The sequence below is a fragment of the Opisthocomus hoazin genome, chromosome 11, assembly GCF_030867145.1.
Source record: "Opisthocomus hoazin isolate bOpiHoa1 chromosome 11, bOpiHoa1.hap1, whole genome shotgun sequence".
Lineage (NCBI taxonomy): Eukaryota > Metazoa > Chordata > Aves > Opisthocomiformes > Opisthocomidae > Opisthocomus > Opisthocomus hoazin.
In genome coordinates this window covers 14,290,411-14,308,223 of record NC_134424.1, presented here as the reverse complement: position 1 = coordinate 14,308,223, position 17,813 = coordinate 14,290,411, and the positions used below count along the sequence as shown (strand labels likewise).

Below are 17,813 nucleotides of genomic sequence, written 5' to 3'. Positions count from 1 at the left end.
GAAGTCCAACCATCCACCCAACACCACCGTGCTTACTAAACTATATCCTGAAGTGCCACATCTACACATTTTTTTGAACACCTCCAGGGATGGTGACTCAACCACCTCCCTGGGCAGCCTGTTCCAATGCCTGACCACTCTTTCAGTAAAGAAATTTTTCCTAATATCTAACCTAAACCTGCCCTGATGCAACTTGAGGCCATTGCTTCTCATCGCTAGTTAACCTGGGACAAGAGACCAACACCTGCCTCACTACACCCTCCTTTCAGGTAGTAATAGAGAGCAATAAGGTCCCCCCTCAGCCTCCTCTTCTGCGGACTAAACAGCCCCAGCTCCCTCAGCCGTTTCTCATAAGACTTGTTCTCTAGGCCCTTCACCAGCCTCGTTGCCCTTCTCTGGACACTCTCCAGCAACTCGATATCCTTCTTGTAGTGAGGGGCCCAAAACTGAACACAGTATTCGAGGTGCAGCCTCACCAGTGCCGGGTACAGGACCCCCCCCAATCCAAACCAAAACCCAATACCCTGAAACAACAACTCCAAAGGTACAGCTGGGGAATTACAGGCTGGATAGCTTAGTCTGAGTCCACTGGAAAATCATGGAACAAATTTTGGAACTCTTTTGTGGGCACATGAAGGAGGAGGTGATTTGGTAATGGTCAGTATGGATTTAGCAGGGATAAATCATGTCTGACGAGTCATTTTATCATGCAAGCCAATAGGACTAGGTTTGTAGCTGAGGGAGAGCAGTGCACGCTATTTACCTTGACTTCAGCAGGGCTTTTGACTGTTTCCCATGGTGTTTTTCTCCCTAGGTTAGGGCATTGCAGTCTGGATATACAAACAACTAGACAAGTAAAATAAAACTGGTTTGAGGGTCAAGCTTGGGGGTGGTGGTTAATAGGTGGTGCTATACTTGGATGCTGGTAACAAGCAGAATACTGCAGGAGTGTATATTATGACGTGTCCTGCTTAACATTTTTAATGATGTGAAGGACGTGGTGAAGTCCACTCTAGTCAAGTTTGATGATAACACCAAATCTGGGGCTGTTGGTGTGGTGGGGAATGAGTTGATATGCTCGAGAGCAGGCCTGCCAGCCAGAGGGACCTGGCCTTGCTGAACAGACAGACAGATAGGAACCTCGGGAGTCTGAACAAGGACAAATGTGAAGTCCTGCGCTTGGAAAGGAAGAACCCTTTGCGGGTTGTTAGACTATGTCTAGGATATTGCATCTAATTTTGGACCACTAATACAAGTGTTGTCCTTGTTGTACTAGGATTAAAAGTATATTGACCATGAAAGAAAGAAGAGAAAGAATTTGTAAAAAGGAGGTATTTTGTTCACTTAACACTACACAGAATGTTTTGTGGAGATCAAAAATTTGACAAGATTCAAGTACTGGACATCCTGTTTGTTCAGAAGCGTTTGAGTAAATATATCTTACAGAATTTAGTGTGATATGAAAAATGGTATTTGGGGTTGCAGGATTTTAATGGGAGATTTTTTTCTGCTGCTTGCTGTAGAGATTCCTGTAAGATGCTCTGGGCTATTTGGTGCTGATCTATGTAAGGGATGTTTGATTTCTCATGTATTGCTGGCATTTTTTTGTGTAGATACCATGTCTATTATTTTTTTTTCCTCTATTACATCTTTTCAGCTTTCTGTTACAATTGTTGCCTCTGAGAGCTGAACAAATGTTTTGTTTTCCAGTACTTTTGATGTTGCTGTATGCTTGCAGGCTGCGGTGTCTGTAGCAGAGACACTACCTTCCAAACACTGAATGTTTATTCCAAGTGCCCTGGGAGACTGACCTGATATCTGCTGTAATGCACTAAGGTGAAATTTCAGTGCTTAGGTGCTTTGGTAAGAGAGAGGGTGATGTCAGCCAGCCCTTAGGTACACCTGTTAATATTTTTATGTGAGTGCTTTTCACCCTAAATGAACTATCCAATTTTGTGCTGATATGATGGTAAGAGTAGTATGGGGTAGGGAGCTCTCGGTTTCAGCAGACTTCACCACCGTAATTCCTTTAGAACCTAGTGCAGAAGTGCTGGTGGCCATTTATAGTAGAGGTAAGTTACTGCTGACAAGGACTTCCCTGCAGAGATACCATCTAGAGCCACTGCTGCAGAGCTAATACTGTAATTCTTGGAGCTGATCCATTGCAGTCATGATGCATCTGTCCTGATCCAGGAACACCAACACACTGATTAGGTTTTGAAAACAAACAAAAAAATCCCTTTTGTATTTGCAATGAGTTTTTACAAACGTCAAATGAATCAGGTTTCTTAGCAATAATGAAGGTCAGTAAATGTGTTTTTCCTAAGTGTCTAATGGGATGGTTTGGGTTTGTCCCTACTGCCGTGCTTATAGATGTAAAACCTGGCTTCCCTAATATGCTTTCATTATATAGAATTCTTTCTGACTTTTTCTTAGACTTGCTTTCAGATGTTAGTTGCAGCAATCCATTGACCATTTGCAGGTGAATTTACATTACACTGTAATATAAATCAGAGTGGAGAAATATTTTTTTATTTGGCTTTATCCTCTCATTTTTCATGCTGAATTTGAACAGTTTTGGTTGCTTTGTTATCTAATTAAAGTAATTGAATTTATGTATGATGTAAAGGGCCATGTGGGTTAGTAGTGTCTAACTGTGTCAGTGTGTTACTTTGGTTATGTTGATTTGAATCTGATCTAGCTAAAACTCTGCAAAAATGTGTAGACAAATAGCCAATTTGTTGCATTTTGGTTTTTGTAATTTCTTTTAATAGATAATATAAAGTGAAAACGATTATAGTTTGTGGAACCTGGCAAGCGAAAGGGAAGGAAGAATGCTGTCTCCATCCCTAAGGCTAGCAATTTTACGGGCTATTGGTAGTATATGTTTATTTGTTATCTCTGGATTTTCTTTTGAGTCGCATCAGTAATTACTTGCTGTTAATGTTGCTCACTTGCTGAGAGTTTGGATTATCTAAGAGCTCCAAGTTGAGTTAATACTGCTGTGACAATGAATTGACATTCCCACCTTGTATTTCTTTCCAGAAGCATTTCTGCTTGTAGCAGAGTTGGTGGAAGAAGGCTTGCAGTATTGTCATGTTGTTGTTGAGTATAGACAAGCCTGTTTTTCAGTCTGCTTCAGGAGTGGGATCTTCAGGCAGAGACAGATTGGCCTGCAACGTCTTAAGCCCCTGCAAGAAGACATCTCTGTCTGCCAGAGACCCAGAACAGTTTATTTTTTGAAAAGGGTAATAATTGTTCTGGAGCCAGACACTTAATTGGATGTAATTTTTGTGTTATATTGTACCAGACACACATGTATGTGATTGAGCACTGTCTTAGCATTTATTTCAGTCTTGAGAAAGTGTAAATAAATAATGAACTTCCAGCAGGCTTATCATAGAAAGTCTAAAATCCTGTAGTAACACTGTCGTTGAGTGGAAAAACATAGGAAATGCTAGCAGGAATTTGACTGTTTTTACTTTTGTAGCCACGTAAAAAGTAAACATAAAAAGTACTGGGATTAGTCAAGGGTAGTTAAGGGATGAGGAATTTATAATATCTTTGCAAAGCTAAGGAACATTTCAGTATTGATAGCTGAACTATGGTGCATGCTGGAGGTAAATACGTGCTATTCTTAGGCCTTTTTAGGTTACAAAATAACAGTAACCAACCACGGAAAAGACTAAAGAATTGATGATGAGGTGGGCTCAATCACAAATGTTCTAACAGTGGAGAAGTTGTAACTAAATACAAAAACATTGACAGTATTGTGCTGCTGTTAAAGTACGTTTGTCCCCCGTTGGAACATCTTGTTCAGTTTTGGTTTTCATATGATAATTCAAATGTGTTGAAAATATTTATTGATAGACTTCAATATAGAAAGCGTGTCACATCTGAGATAGATACAGAGGCTTTGTAAGAATGGACAAGTGACCTTTTGTTCTCATATTAAGATACTTGGAAATAAAACTAAGAACAAGTTCTTAATGCTGTATGTTCTGGTAACAGTTCTTCCACAAAAATAAAATTAACACAAGAGGTTAAGATACAAGAGTTGTGGATGCTTGTAACTGTATTGAGTAACAACCTTTTTAAAGGAAGGAATGGAAATGCTTATGTTACAAATCAAAGAAGAAAAGCTCTGTTATGGGCCAAATAGGTATTTGTACAGCGGGTTCTTTCGAAGATATTTGGTACTTGCTGCTGCTATTTGCATATGCCATTGGTCTTATCTGATATGTCAGTTTTTGCTCTTAACTGGCACTTTTTCCGAGTTGTTACCTTTCTTCATGTTGAGCAGTTCTAAGTTTAAACATAGATTTTCTGACACTTTGATGCAATATTATTAATGCTCTGTAAGAGGGTGCATGGACTTACGGGCAATAGCATTGCAAATCGGATTTGGTGGTATTATCGCTTGCAATTTGATTCTGGCATTGCTGTTTTCTGCATTTAAACTTACTGTTTCCAAGTACTTGAAGAATCTGAAAGCTTTTTGGAGGCATAACGAATTATTTGTTATTCTTCACACCTTTAATTTTGTTATTAAAAAAAAACCCCTTTGGTTTGTATTACCTGGTTGTGAAATAATCCATTCTGCAGTCAAACTGTTGTTTCAGGTCTTTGATCTTGGTAGGCAGTTGCAGCTCCTTGTTGTTTCCTTGCTATCATTACAGGGATTCCTCTTCCTAAATGCCAGAGGATTTTTAAGGTGATGTATAGTCAATGTAATCACATATTTTTAGGGGACAAAGTATAAGTTTGATGAAGTTTCTTTTGTTTTTGTGGATTCCAGGGCTGTAAGTCATTATGTATAGTTACAATGCTATTTACTTTAAGGGAAGTTACAATGCTATGAACAAGGACATGGGTGTAATGTCAGAGGATAAGTTATGTTGGTGTGGACCACTGGAGGTCATCTAATCCTATCCTCTGCTCCACAGCAGGTCTAATGAGTTTAGCTTGCTTGTGGACTTGGGATAGAATTTTGGGTACAAAATTAATTGCTACCAACAAATAAGATTCTGAGGTGGGGCATGTTTGCTAGGTAGGCTAGCTCTTGTTGCTGTTGTCTTAAGTTAGGTTCAGTCGGTGTCTGTGTATGTATATATATAAAATTTAGTATTATGAAATACCTGGAGGGCTAATTTTATAGTATAACTTAGAATTCCCATCAAAATGTGTCAGAAATTATCTTAAAATTTACTTGGAGGGAAAGAAGCACTAAAAGAAAGACATAAGAATGCTCCTAGTTCCACCCCTAATTCCATAAGGGTGGAAATAATATAACACTTTCACTTACAGCTCTCAACCACTACTTCCTTTTTAAGAACTCAAAGGGGAAATTAATGATTTTTTTCAATCTTCCTCTTTGAGAACTTTTCCTAGACCATGTATTCCAGCAGTTGTAAGAGAAAGCCAGGAACACAAGTCATCATAGAAAGGGCAGATTTGTTTCTGCAATCTGTGTAGCTAGTTGACATTAGGTAAAGCGACTGGTTGTGCTGTTTTTTTACAAAAAAGTGGATTTTTTTTAAATTTGAAATTTCTGTTCTGGACCATGCATGAACTAAGCATTCTTACAGCTGATAAAGATTCAGCAGTTTAACAAGTGTCTTGCTACAACAGTAGCTGCCCGTGTGTGAATGTTCAGGTCCCTGGGGAAGGCTAAGTACTTTGTTTTAATCTGTAGCTGAAAGCTAAGGGTGCATGTGCAGGTAGCTATTATGTATCTGAGTGCCAAGCTGTGAATTAGAATTAGTAATATAACAGCACTACCCGTTTGGGGGCTGTGCCATTAGCAGTAAATACTGGTTTTGTTGGGGAATTGTGTTAAGAGTAAGGAGCTTTTATGGCAGGATCCATTTTAGAATGAGAATCTGTGATTATATATGGTCAGTAAACGTTTCTCTTGTCTTGAACTTAAGTACTGCATTTACAGACACAGCCAACTTGCATTTTTGTTTTAAAACTGGTTATATTTAATGGATGAGAGAGTCGAAACATGAGTAAAAAGCCAAAATAAACTAAAAAAAGAGGCAAATCTGCTTTCTAGGAATAGTCTCTTCTATCTGAAGAGAAGGTGCAACTTTTGGAAAGCTCTAGTTGAAATCTGAACTAACAGATAACATGGTGAAAAGAACACACAATCAAAACAAATAATTTGGAGCATAGGAGGGGCCAGCTTTTTGCAATTTTAATATTACCAGTGGCTATGTAATTGCTGGGACATTAGAAATTATTTTAGTGAGTGCACTAAGTCAAATATGAAAAATGGGCCAATTCAATCTTTGCTCTTATGAATTTTGACCCTTATTGGGATTTCCTTTCCATAAAGCTAGAGATACTGTAGTGGGTAGAGGGGGCCATCCTGCTAGTGATCTTCCAGGGTTTTCTTTTTCCCCCATCATTATTCCTTTCATGGTCTTTTTTAGTTTCGTTGCACTTATTCAAATATTAGAACATTTATTAACAAAACTTCTGATTGTAGTAGAATTTCTCGCTGTTTGTCTTTTTTATAACTTTTGATGACATGTCCCATTTCAGTAGAAGAAAAGAACACCAGTAATACTTTACCACAAGATCAGATAGTTGTTAGGTGTCCTGCACTTGCTCATACGACTGGCCAGGAGTGCAGATTCCTTTAGTTGTGTCCATGAGTAGGTCTGAGGGCCTTTTTAACTACTTAAACTGCTTAGCAAGGGTATTTGTGTTTTTGGTGGTTTTTTGATGGTGGGGTTTTTTTTTGTTTGGTTGGTTTTTTTTAAGTTTATGCATATGCTGTGTGGACTTAGGTTGGTAGAGATGAACTCCTTATTTTTCTGATGCATTGTATTTTTGGGCAATTAAAAGAGTATTAGCTGTATTAGGGATTGCTTTTTTAAATGTAGCCTTTGAAGTATGAGCTTTGTTTGCTGGCATCTTAAAAGATAGAGTAGAAAGTTTATCTGCTTTGATAAACAAGCCTTTAGAAAGAACTGTATGACCTTGCATGAGGAAGTATTGTGATGGGAGGAATGTCTTGTATATTTATTTTATTTAATCAGAAGTGGTAAAGTCAGTTAAAGTGTGACTTGTTTAAAGTTTAGAGCACTGAGATACCTGTCTACACTTGAGGCATAGTAAGGGTATTATCATTTAAATGTCTGAATTATAATAATTAGCATATTTGTTTAACATGCTAATAGTATATTAAGCCAAACTTACAAGTTTTGAAAACATTCTAATTTAAATACTTGAGTTGTTTGTTTTTTCTCAAGTATTATAGCTTCAAGTTGTGGAAAATAGACATGGATGAGTGTTCTGTATAAAATAAAGTATTAACATTTTTTTTCAGACATGTTGGTATTACACTTGGGTAAAACTGTTAAAAATGTCCCATAGCAGGAAGCTTGTATGTCTTGCATCTTCCCACAATGCTAATGAGAAATTGCAGTATGAAAACTGTGGCAGAATATGGAGTCTTTGTTACGTTCTGCAAAACTCAGTGCTGCAATTCAGAGAGGAATCATGCTTGTTAGTTTCCAGTTCTACTCTTTTACAGGATTTTGTTCCAACTCAAAAAGGTATTTTTTTCAATATTGATTGCTGTTCCTCTCTGCTTCCTAGTTCCCTTGACAAAACAACTAGAGCAAATAGCATGAAACAAAATATTGTCAGCTTGTTTTGCGTTGTCCAGTGAAAATATCTTTTAGAAAATCCAAGGTCACTGAACGTACACGTTTCTGGAAATGTGGGTGATAACAGTTACTTAGAACAAGATGCTCTTGCCAGCATTGGGGCAGTAATCTAGTAAGTTGACAGGAAGAGTGAAATGGAGTAGACAGCAAAAAAGAATGATGAACCACAGCATTAGAGTAGAGTGTTCCTTGTTTCATTTGTCTAATTCTCTTGAGACTTAAAGCCTATATAGTAGTGAGTGCCTCTCTATGTGTTTCTTTGTGGATTTTTGGGTAGTAGCTCCCTTTTATTTGTAAAATGTGTGTATTACCATTAGAAAATTCGGTACTTCAGGTTGTGGAATTAAGTTTCCCTTTTTCTTTTTTAGCTTCTCAACAGAAAAAATAATGTTCTTCAAAATACTGATACTTAGCAAGCTATATGACAAAACTGAAGAAATGAGAACAAATCTGTGACGGAAAACGTTGTGGGTGCACAGAATTTTCCCAAACCAGTTCTCAAATGTCACAAGCGCTTCTGCGTAACTGGTCCTACATCCATCCTATCCTCCACGTGCTAACTCTTGCACTTGGGCCACTCTTGAAACAGCTAGACCTTAGACTTCAGCTCCCTTGTCTATGCTCTATACTGTTGGTCCTGTCTTTTTTCCATTCATTGGGTGGAAAAAAATTCCAAGCTTTTGTAAGGAGCTACCTGATCCACCCTGTCTGTTTCTGAGCTTCCGCACTGGAGTCTATAAGGCTGTCTCCTTGAAAGTCATCATTGTCCTGGCTGCCACCTTCCTCTTACTGCTGTCTCTTTCTGCAAAGTAAGAAAGACAGATTCCCAACAATCTGTGGTAGCATCCCATCTCAGCTGCACCTTTGATTCCTCTCCTCTTTTGTCCAAGTGGGTTCAAGGTAAGTGTCACGTGGTGGTGGGGCAGCCAGACCGAAGTGATTTTAGGGACCGAAGAGAAGAAGATTATGGGAAAGAGGAGTGAGATGAAAGGCTGGAAGAAACTTTTCTGGTTCTGTGTCTCATTCCTCCTAAATACAAGCAACCAGTTCTTGAGGTCACTTTCTCTGATGTGGGCCTGCTAGCCATGTTGAAAGGTGGTCTGCAAGTGCTTAGGTACAGCGGGAGGCAGGAAGTGCATTTGTATGGTCAGGCTGGAGGACTGTAGAGGTGAGCTTCGTATCAGCACTGAGGCACAGATCACTTCTCAGTAGCAGGAATAAACAATCGGGTGAGAAGAGCACCGGGTCGTGAAGATACCGTGAAGTTTGAATGCATTGGAAGTTCTATGAGGATGGGATAGAGACAAGGTGATGGATGTTGCAAGTGGACGAAGTGATGCAAAAAAGAATATTGAAATTTAAACGATTGAAGTTATGATTACACACTTTAGATTGCAAGTTGCTCTTCTTAAAAAAAAAAAAACAAACCAACAGGAAACATGTATTACCACTTCTCCTTTTTAAATTTATTTGTACCATTAAGCATAGATGTTTGAGGAGCTGAGTTCTGTGCGGTTGAAAAATATCATCATAAAGGTTAAAATTATCATTTAAGGTAACAAAGCTTTTCCTGGAAAATTTTCTGTGTTAAGTCTGCTGTTTGAGCGTTTCATTTTTAAAAATGCATATTTTTCTCAGCTTAATTCCTTAAGTTCTATCAATATATTCTTAACATTTTAAAACTATCATTATGAGCAATGCAGAAATGGCAGTTTTAATGAGCTTTATTTATAGCAAAATAAATAGTTCTTGATCAGACAGATTTTTTTCTTTTCATTGAACTAATATGGTGGGAAGGTAGGTCGTCTTCCATGAAAGATTTTAGGGAAAATAGTTTCATCTCTTTGAATAAGACTGTTTCTAGTGAGGAGTATGTTATCTCTCTGCCATATTTGAGAGACTTATTGTTTACTACTTCATCTTTATTTTTTAAACAGGTTTTTTTTTGAAGTTTTATATTGTGACTGGCAAATGAGAACATTGGATATTAGTTTACTTCTGTGGTTTTGGTTTGTGTTTTAAATTGCAGCATGGAACTACTTAGACTCATTTACATGGTTCTGTCACAGCTAAAATAGTTTATTTCATACTTAGTGTAGTTTTGAACATGTTGCTTCATGAAGAAATCTAGCAATTCAGTTTGCATTGTAGTTGATACTGTGTAGAGATGAATGTATCCTTGAACTGACACAATGATTACTCTTCATATCTGCAGAATGTAGAAGTTCTAGTAGTTTTCTTTGAAAAATCAATGGTAATTGGTTTTTTCTGAGACACTGTCACTGTAAATCATGATTTTTATCTGCTAACAGTTTGTACCATTCTGTAATACAGTATCTGAAGTGAATGAAAAAAAATCAGGTAAAGTGGGACTAGTAAAAATATGGTCACAAGTGAAAAGTCATTATTTGCTCTGATAGTTATGTATTTGTAGAGTGACTTTTAACATAATGTAAGGAGGATCAAGTATTGCTTGAAAAGAAATTTTGTGTTTTCCAAAATGACCATTCTTAGAAGCTCTTTATTAGTTAATTATTTGTTGAATCAAGCTGAGGAGTTTCTTCTTGTGGGTTTTTTGTTTGTTTGTTTTGGGTTTTTGTGTTTTAAAATTTTTTTGAGTGGTTTAGGGGTTGAATTCTAGTATGCATTGAATTTTCAGTTGAAGTTATGCTGCACATAAATGTGAGAGAAGATAAGCAGTAATATATTGCAGTTTATGCAGTGTTGAGGTTCCAGCTGATTGATGGACTCACTGTGGGCCCACTTCTTTCTGGGTTGCAGAGCAAAGTGTTTGAAAATCACACACAGTTGGTAAACCTTTAGGAAGAGGGGAATGAAAGAATAAAAAGTGATAGTTGTTCCTGAGAGGTTTTATAATGATTATTGTCTAACTGGCAAAGTAGTAAATGTGTTGCATTCGATCATAAGGCCCAGTGCAAGAATACTTTTATTGTAACTTAAATTACTGTTGTGAATAGAATAGTACATAGAATAATACTATTACAAGTATTGCACACCTGCTTTGTGTAGATAATTATAGTTTTCTCTTAAAGTAATACGTGAAAACTGGATTAGTAACTTGCACACTGGTTACTGTATATATGAATGACTGATAATATCCGGATGGACTTTCTGAAATTTTAAAAATTTATGTTATATTGGTAGAATAGTTAGGAATAAAGGGTTAAGTTCAGTTGTTCTGATATTGCCTACCATTTTTCTGTCAGAATAGTATCTGTGTGAGTTGTCTTGGGGTTTTTCTCCTCTACTTTGTTACTCTGAACTATTGATGTGGTTTATACATTTTTGTTTACTGGTTTACTGTTTCTGGTATTTAAATTCTCAAGCTAAACCTTTCAAAGGGAAGTGAAGAAAACATCACTGTTCCTGATGCGCCTATTAAGAAACACTGAGGTTATAAAACTGTTGAGAAACAGAGAAGGCAAATGCTGCTGAGTGGTGGTTGATAATAATGTGTGTCATGCTTTGAATTAGTGCTCCTTAGCGCTGGTTGAGTGGATGGTGTTGGAAGCCTGAAAACATTCAGCTGCTGAGCCTGGAAGTTGTCAGGCCATCCAGTTTGTGCAGTCAGCAGGTAGATAAGCTGCTCAAGTTGTCCGGTTTTGAATTAAGTCTGAAAAGTGCAATTGAACAGGGTAGGTGAGAGACCTTGGTTAACAGAACGTCTTAATTTTAACTGACTTGTACCTAAATTTAAGTGACAAGAACAGCCATCCATGGAATAAGCAAATATAGTAAAAATACAGTTTGTCCCATGAGAACTTATTAATAAAGTGATGTATTTGTGTTTATGTCCAGAAATGCAGCATCCCTTTGTTTTTAAGGTACGTTCTGTTAAAGGTTGTTCCTATCTGTAGTATAGGATATTCTGTGGTGTGTTTCTAGTTGCATATGTGCTTTTCACGTTGCAGTTGTATGATGGGAGGGGACCAGTCTACACTCAGTTCCTCCCTGTGTCCAGCTTTGGTTTTGGTTTTTTGGTTTTTTTTTTCCCCGAAAGAAACCAGAGCACTTAAAGAGGGAGGAAGCTGGAGATGTGCTGTGGTGCAACTCTTAAAGCAGGTGGTTGGGAGAGTAGAGCAGCTGTGTGCCCTGCACAGTATGGCTTTGCCGCAGCTGGGTGCCCTGTGACGTGTTACCGCTCCACAACATAGATCTGGTGCGAAAGGAGGAACTGGTTAGGAGGAAGGATGGTTGAAATGCAGAGAGCTGACTCCTGACACTTCCCTGAAAACTTAGATGGGAGATACGGAGTGCTGTCGAGGAACGTGCTATACGGTAAAGCCAAGAGATATGTAAAGACTGAGGTCGTGTGTATCTTACTTTCCAGAACTGGAACAGAGTATCTAGTTTAAGAATATCTAAAATACAGCTGCTTCTTCAGCCCCTAGGAGCTACTGTCAGGTGGCAACAGAGGAAGGAGGTAGTTTTAAGATCGAGTAGCAGAAGGACTTGCTTCCTTCTTTTGAAGTCCATGGTAGAGAGACTAATTCCTACCTACTAACAGGAGCAGTGTGAAAAGGTGCTTTCATATAAGAGAGTCTTGCCCTTGACTTGTTACCTTTATCTTCCAGGTTATGTAGCTTTACTGAATATTCACATGGATCTGTGTATAAGCAAACAGGAGAGCTGTTACGGATCTATAGATAAATTTCTTACTCTGTTTTTATTATAACAATAACATTTTAATTGTTTTAAGACTAGCTGGGCAGACTTTGAAGTGTTTTTCCTGGGTTTGAGTGGTAAACACTTCTTTAAAATTGTTCTAGTGAAAGTGTCACAAATTTGGTTGTCTTCTCCCCCCCGCCCCCTCTTCATTGACAGGGTTGAAGTAATGCAAAGCTGTAATAATCCAATGAAATACTCTGTCAACCTGTATCATCTATAGTGTTTGATATGCCTGGTATTTGCATAGGACCTCAGTGTACTACTTGGCTGCAGAAGAAAACTATTTTCAAAAAAAGTTTAGAAGAAAGAAGCAATGGGAACACACATATGTTTCTCTTGAATTTGTTATTTAACCATGTTGCTCTTAATGCTGACGATTCCCAGTGGCCCAACCTATTTTCCTTTGAAACAAGCTACGGATAGCATCTCATCCTAATTAGTTTATTAAAACTTCATACTAATACTAGACTAATTATAGGTAGTGTAAAAATCTCGCTGATTTTTCTTTAATCAAAGCATAATCTTGTCTACATCCATTTTAAATTTAAGCTTGGATGACAAACCTTTTGGTATGTCAAAGCTTATTACTTAACAGCAAACATATTTTGTGTGAAGGCTGTGTTTGTACTGGGAGTGCAGTTTGAATTTTATGTGAACTTAATATGAGGGTTGGTCTGTTTTGGTGATATACAGTACAGATTTTGTTTTTCCATAGAGTAGATAGGACTGATTTGATGCACAGTACCAGTGCATTGCCACTCTTATTAAATGTCATTGTTTTAATGACTGGAGAAACCAAGCTTGCTGAGCTTTCTTCCATCTTCTGTTAGGACTGCAGATTTTGAAATAATTCTTTAAATGTTTTTGCTTTGAGTTACCAGTGCATATCCTTCTGCCAGTTGTTATTGTTCTTATTTGGATTGTAGCAGAACTTAATACGTTAAATGTCAAGAATGCATTTCAAGATTAAGTGCTACCTTTGTAAAGAAAAAGCCTAACTGCTCTCAGAACAGCAATATTTTTGAACTGCTGATTAGACATGGGAAAAAAATTGCGTGTTAATTCCAGTTCTTTTGCAGCATATGGCAAATTTCTAGCTAGACATTTTTTACCATTGATTAGGAAGTTCAATTTCTATATTTAATGTGAAAAGGCTTTGACAGCATTCTGATTTTTACACATGCTTGCTTATTCTGGGTACAATTTCAGTAACTTGCGTAATTTCAGTAGCAGGAACACTGAAGTTGAGAAACCTAATTTTAAAATCTGAGAAGTAGGAGAATTGTTAATGTGGATGTTGTAGCTTAAAAAGTAGCTTGTGTTGAGGCTCTTGACTGTAAAGATGGGATTAATAGTTTAGACAACCCACAGTATATATGCTATAACTAATAGAAATGTCAGTGTTTTAGAAAAAAAAAATCTTCATAATGTAAACAGTCTTCCACTTTAGTTTCTGATAGGTACTTTTTGATGGAATTGGTTTGCTTCACCCAAGGTGGGCGAGTGTGTATCATCCTGTTGCCCTCTAGTGGCAGCAACTCGGGTTTGAACAGTAAAAAGAAAAGGCGTTTTCAGGCTTAGGGAAGGGATTCAATGATTCTTGCTTGCAACTGATTAGGTACGTTGTGTCACAGCAGCAGTGTGTTCACTGGTCTGCGGAATGGCATGCTACTTCCGTGACAACTGAATAATACCAGGATTGTACAAACAAAACATAATACGCTACTCTATAGTTTGATAGCTGGGAATACCACCTGTAATTATTATGACAGGAAAAGAAAAATTTTGATGGATTTATTTTATAATTTAACTTTTTTCCTAATCTTATGAGATGATTATCATTAGTGCCTTACTGGTGTGCTTGGTTGGAAGGTTTGGGCATGTGCCTCTGACTTCCACATAGGAAGACTATAGTGGCATTTGTAACCTTTTGACGAGGCTTTGGATTCAACTTTCAGGTGAGTGGATGTTTTTTTTTTTTTTAAAAAAAAGAGTATTAAGTCCTTCATACTGCCTATGTTAATTTGCTTTTTTGTGATTCTTTGTAGGCAGAATGATTTATTTTCTTTTGCTTTGTGTTTTCTCTACAACTGCCCCGTTTTTGTCTAGTTCAAAGCATCACAACTGAGTTAATGAGAAAAGCCACCTGATGATCCTTCACTCATGGGTGAACAATACACCAGCTTTCTACACTGAGTGGGATAAGTTCGCTGAATTGGAAAAATAGGTAGTCAGAGGGGCTAGCCATCTTTTCGTAATTTTGCATATGCTTTTCAGGATTGAAACTATCTGTACTTCTGTCATCTCTCCCTCTCACCCCCCCTTTTTTTTTTCAGTTAAATGAAATTGGAATAAAAAACTATCAAGCTTATCCTAACTGCTTTGTTTAAAAAAAGTTGGGGGAGAAAATGGGAATAGCTCTTCTGATTATGGAACTGAATTACACAGAGCGACCAAAGTGATTCAATGTACATAGTATCAGCAACTTAATATTGCTGCTTTTAGGAGGTGAACTGTGAAAGATTTCACTCTATGTATTCTAGCCATTAAAAACGCGTATCATCTTGGTAAGAAAAATGTTATATTGTGTTTTGTCAGTTGGACAGTGTGACCTGAAATCTGCACATAGATGGTTGGAGGTGTCTCTGGCTTTCATACTGGGAAGGATCTGCCATTTGGAAAATGACTTGATGGCTGTTTAAAGAGTTAAAACATCAATGGAAGATATTTCTTCTCAGGCTGACAATCTAGAACCGCTGGTGCTTTTTGTACTTTAAAAAATGTTTTCCATGTTTTAGAAGGAAATATGCCACATTTGGTCCAAAAAATCGCAAGTCTCGATAATGGGTTTCTGAGAGGTGTGGACGAGTGCTCTCTCAGGCTTCATAGCTGAAGGGGAATTTTTTTTTATTTTGCTGTCCCCTTGCCCCTGCTCCTTATGCCCCCTGGCAGATTGGTCATGGGCACTTACCGTGTGGACCAAGTACTTTTTTATTGACAAAGAGATTTTAAAAGGTATTCAGGTTGGTTGGGGTTTTTTTAGCTTGTCTGAAGAATAAAATATATGGGAACAGTGTTACCAGTGTAATGTCCCTGATGACTTTGTGGATATGATGGAAAATGGCTAGAAAAAAGACATCAAAATACTTTCACCTGTGTAAGAAAGCTGTACTGAAATAATGGCCTCAGCAGATTTTGCCACATGAGCAAACCTTTTAATCTGTAAAATCCAAGGTACCATGTATGTGATTTTTGCCCTCCACTAGGACCAGTATGAACATGAGTCACTCTGAAACTTTAATTACTGTATCCTTGAACATCTTATCTGTGCTCTGCCCATTCCTCTGTGTTTGCTGGTGTTGTCCTGATGTTCCGAACTGGTGAGCAGGCTGCAGCACCTGCCCCTTGTTCTGCAGCCAGTAGGACACAGCTAAAGGAATGGCTGACTAATGTTCTGTAAGATCACCTATCAAAAATCAGCTCATACAATCTCTCACATTGCTGGCAGACCTGTTTCAGTATGTGGATGCATGCTGTAGATATTTCTTTCTTTAAGCTTAAAAAAGAAAAAAATTTTTTATTGTAAAATTACTGATCTCAAAGGAAACTGGAATAATTTGCCTTTGTTCATGAATATCAGCATTCAGTTACTGCTTGCTTTGAAAATCTTGACCCAGGAATGAGTTGAAAATAAATACAGCCTCCGCCCAGACTATTTTTGCTCTCACTTTGTTGGAGGTATGGTTTGGCAGTGCTTTCAGTACAAATATTGAAGTCCCAATTGTCAAATTTCTCCTCTGTGCTGGAAAACGAATTTTCCGTCTTTGGATGGAACTGCACCCTTCTCTGATGGTGTTTGGTTTCCAGTTAATTGCATTTGCTTACTGCATGGAATGCTGAAGTTTGAAACACCGAATGAAAATAAAATAAATTCAATATTTTTTTCGAAAAAATGTTTTGGTCCTTACTTGATGCAGAGAAGTCTTCAGAAAAACATGGATGAGCCCATTGCTCTGGTGACCCCTTGTTTGAAGTATGAGGAAGTGTGCAGTAAACTCTCACTACAACATATTTTGTTAGTATTTGTGGTTTGGACCTGTTACAAAAATATCTAGTTTGAAACTATTAAAATTAGTATGGTGTCATTTGTACTTACTGCCTCTTTATTGGCTGCATTGAATTTATATCACCATAGCATTAAGCTTATCCTCAGTATGGCAATCTTAACTGTAGTTTAGAAATGTGCTGAACACTATTTTTCTTGTGACATGTGTCATCTGTTAATAAATAGTTTGGGAGCAGATGATGTCAGAAAGCAAGAAATCTTTGCTTTGTGCAAAGGAGAGATGTATTAACAAGGCCTGCTGCAGATGCTTGTTTAAAAAAAAATACTGTAGTGCCATTAGAAAAGTCCTGTTGGAATATGTCCCTTGCTAAAAGGAAAGGAGACTACTTCTTCATAAATTTTTCAGGGTATTTTTAGAGTTTTTATGTAGTGTTATTGTGATGATACCAAACCACTGTTGCATTTGGAGGTGTTTGTGAAATCCAATGTGTTGGTTTTTTTTTTTCTTTTTCTTCTTTATCTGAATGTGTGATCACTGGGAGTTTTCTCTGTCATAAAACAGCAGTAGTATGGAATTAATGACAGTAGGTAAACACAGCACCTTCTGTGGAGGGAGCAGAGATGAGGAAAGGTTCAAATAGTTTCAACAGCTTCTCCCTTTATTCTTTATACGATTGAAAGTGAACACGTGAGAAGAGATTCTTCTTTGCAAGGAGTAGAGGAGCTTTGATGTAATGATTAACTAATTGCAGAAACTTTGCAGTGTGTAGCAAGATAGTGAAGCAGCTTTTGCAGTACTGCACCTGCCTTGAAATGTCTGGGATTGTGGTTGAGTTCTGGAGTTTCCTGATAAACTAATGAGCTGCCTCATCCCTTTTGCTTTCATATAAGTAGATCTTCTATTCCGGCACTTCATCTGGTGGAGTATCTGGTAATCTTGGCTTCTGTTGTGGTTTTTCTCCAATTTGTTTGCAAATGAAAAATGTAATTGTTTACTGATGGAAGTTTAATAACGAAAACTTCTTACAGAAAGCTTCCATTTCAGTTAATTTTTTGATAATCACTTATCTCCTTAATTAAAGATTTTTGAGGAAGCAGAGATAGTGGGTAATGTTAGTGTTGGATTTCCCGTTCTAAGGCTTTACTGTGCCAGATCCTGGTAGTATTTCAAGATTTCCTTTTTTTAAACATTTGTTTTTCATTTGTCTTCTGCTTTGTCTGTCAATTCTGCCTATTCTCCAATGTTTTCCCACTAAAACAATTTAGTGTTTATTTTTGTAGGTGTTGTAGATCTTCGGTTTTAGTTCTTATTTATGCAGGGTTTTAATAAGATCAGTCTCTTAAAATTTAAAGACTAGGAAAGATTTATGCTTTAT

The 17,813-nt window shown here is 37.5% G+C and overlaps 1 protein-coding gene across 23 annotated transcripts in view; it reads left to right on the top strand.

The window, feature by feature from the left end:
- Window positions 1–17,813, top strand: part of SLMAP (sarcolemma associated protein) — a 91,290-nt gene that overhangs the window by 5,570 nt on the left and 67,907 nt on the right. Inside the window, exon 1 of one of the 23 annotated variants that reach the window (XM_075432411.1) lies at window positions 17,273–17,368. The exons of the other annotated variants lie outside the window; for them this stretch is intronic. The gene's annotated coding sequence lies outside the window, so the exon portion shown is untranslated. Of the gene's footprint in view, window positions 1–17,272; window positions 17,369–17,813 lie in introns of those variants that run through there. 23 annotated transcript variants of the gene reach the window in all.